This window comes from Echeneis naucrates, chromosome 16, assembly GCF_900963305.1.
Source record: "Echeneis naucrates chromosome 16, fEcheNa1.1, whole genome shotgun sequence".
Taxonomy (NCBI): domain Eukaryota; kingdom Metazoa; phylum Chordata; class Actinopteri; order Carangiformes; family Echeneidae; genus Echeneis; species Echeneis naucrates.
The window spans coordinates 18,916,131-18,918,983 of NC_042526.1; the positions used below are offsets into that span (position 1 = coordinate 18,916,131).

Here is a 2,853-nt window from a genome sequence, read left to right on the forward strand (position 1 = left end):
CGGCAGTGAGAGAGGTCAGCTCTCCCCTGGGAGGCACCTCTGCTATTCTCTCAGAGCGAGGTGTGTTAGAAAAGAATTTTCTACTTAGGCCTAGAGTGAAGAGAAGGCTCCCACCCAAAACCTCATATTCTGCTTTGGACAAACACACAACATGCACCATCCCTTTTCCAGGCACAAACGCACACTGCATTAACCTTCTAATGGACTGACCTGCTCTGCTCTCTGCTCTTTGTTTCCGAACACAGATCACTTTCCCCCAGCTCGATTGGAGAACAGCAGGTGAGTTGTGTTCCCTTACATACCCATCAAAATGCACAATATTGGATGATTAAACTTTTTATATACATTTTAATTAAGGGAGGGGTGTGTCTGCAGTCCATCAAGAGAACAGTTGTGGGTTGCATAGTTTCCCCTATCGAATTCCATTGTTGTCTTCTGCACTAACTGCCAATACTGAGTTACAAGATGTTTTCTTAATAACTTCATAACATAATTAAAGTAATTTCTCTTGCACTCAGGCAAAAAGAAGATGGTATATATATATATTTTTTTTTAAATGTATTTATTTATTTTTTTTCCATTTGTGAACACAAACTTGAGTAAATGGTAGTCGGAGCATATAAAAAAATCTCTACATGTTCGGTCTTGTTCCCTCTTGTTTAAGAAATCACTAATGAATTACACTGGTCTAGCAGAGCCAAAGAATAGTTTCAATTTTACAGTGGCTTTAAGGGGTAGACTTAATTGAATTTTAAGTAGATGACATGGCCATTTTCCTGAAATAACCTATAATCACAAAGAAAAACATTCTCTTATTCAAACCCTGATTTACAATAGTTGTAAAGTGCATCTTGTTTGCTTTACTTAAGTTAGTTAATATAAATTAAACTGGAGTCTGTCTGAGGAAAATTGAGGAAAGTTAAGCGAGATGCACACACACACATACGTATTCCATAAATCACACTGCATACCAGGACAAAGACCAAGCCGTGAAGTCCAAGAAAGTTTGTCTAGACCTCTGCAATAATGTTTTGAGACGTAGATGAGGGAAGGGTTATAAACTCTGTCCAAAGTTTTGAGTGTTCCCAGGATGACAGTGGTCTCTGATTGTGAGATGGAAAAGGTTTAGCACCTCCAGGACTCCAGTTTGCAAAACAGCATTACAGAAGTTTAGAGAGATGGGAGAACGTGCCAGGAGGATGACCAACTCCGCAGTTTGCTTCTAATTCGGCTTTTATGGGAGAGCAGACAGATGAATTCAGCAAAATACAGAGAGGTCCTTGAAGAAAACCTGCACATGAGCTTATACTGGGGAAATGGTTCATTGACCTGAAGCAGCCAAGACAACATCGAAGTGGCTTCACTAAAACCCTATAGAATGACACTCTATAGCGCAATTGTGGAGAGACACAAAATGAAAAGCCAAAAGTGGCTATACTTCATGAAGCCATGATACAGTGATTAATGATTTTCTGTTCCAATGCTGGGATCTACTGATCAATGATTAGTTTTACCATGACCGAACCTTCCAGTTTGGGGCTGGTTTGGACTGATTATGCTGGTTTAGGAAACAAGTCTTCCAGTCAAGTTGGTGACAGCTCCTGACTAACAAACAGGAGATCCTTAGGTAAAACAGTACAGTAGCACCTGGCCACCCAAATCAAATGAAATCACAAATGCTGCCTTCAGAGTAACCTCTGTGCTTGCACTGATCTGCATGAACACAATCATAAAGGCCAGTGGTCCTTCTGGCCAACTGCATTCCCCACTGGAGTACATGTTCAAAGGATGAGATATCTTAACTTGGCCACTGTTTGGTAAACAGGATGTTTTGGGTTTGCTTTTCAGCACACCCTGATTTATCAGCCTACACTGGATGATGTAAATGAAATGATGAAATGTAAAATTCTCCGATCTTGGATTATTTTATTTTATTTAATTTTATTTTATTTTATTTTAATTTTTTTTATTTTTTTTATTTATTTATTTATTTATTTATTTATTTATTTATTTATTTATTTATTTATTTATTTATTTATTTATTTATTTATTTATTTTTCACCCCCTCCCCCCCCCACCACACTACCACGCCAGGGCGCTGTGGCTTAGTTGGTTAAAGCGCCTGTCTAGTAAACAGGAGATCCTGGGTTCGAATCCCAGCAGTGCCTTTTCAAAGATAAAGTAACATCTCTCCTGACATTCGTTCATCTCCAGTGGCCGTACGTCTAACATAGTGCGGTAAGCGTGTTGCGTCATTTCCGGTCACTGGCGGTTGTGCTCTCTATTGTGCTTGTGTTGTTTCCACTGTTCTTCTGCTATTATTTCCTAATTCACTCGAGTAATCAGGCAGAAAATTATTTTCACACCAACACTAGGTTTTAGAAGTCAATATCTCCCCTTTCTCCAAAGTTTATAACCGTTTCTGTTCCTCCGCTAATCAAACTACCCGATTAGCAATGTCCTCTAGCTCTCTGTCTCCACTCTCTGTTCCTCCTTCTCCTCCTCCTCTCCTCTCCTGTTCTCTGTGCCTCATGTGTAGTTATTCTTCTGCCTCCTTTTATGATAGCACCTCTTGTCATAGATGTAGGATGATGGTAGAAATGGAGGCGAAGATTAATGAGTTAGAATCCCGGCTCCGCACTTTAGCTAGCCCAACTTATGCTAGTGTAGTTAGCCCCCCCCCCCCCTGTAGCCGGTGCGGACCAACCTAGACGAGCTCATACGGCAGCTAAGATAGTTTCCTCCCCCCCAGTGGCTCCCGAGCAGCCGGGATCTAGTCAGGGCGGCTGGGTGACTGTCCGAGACAAGAGGCATAGTCGTAGGCAGCAGCCCCCGGCTCACCACCGACCAGTT

At 41.3% G+C, this 2,853-nt stretch overlaps 1 non-coding gene across 1 annotated transcript; it reads left to right on the forward strand.

Annotated features, from left to right (window-relative positions):
• Nucleotides 1-2,094: 2,094 nt before the first annotated feature.
• trnat-agu (transfer RNA threonine (anticodon AGU)) lies at nt 2,095-2,168 on the forward strand. The gene has a single exon. It is a non-coding gene; the product is annotated as a tRNA-Thr (tRNA).
• The last annotated feature ends 685 nt before the right edge of the window (nt 2,169-2,853 follow it).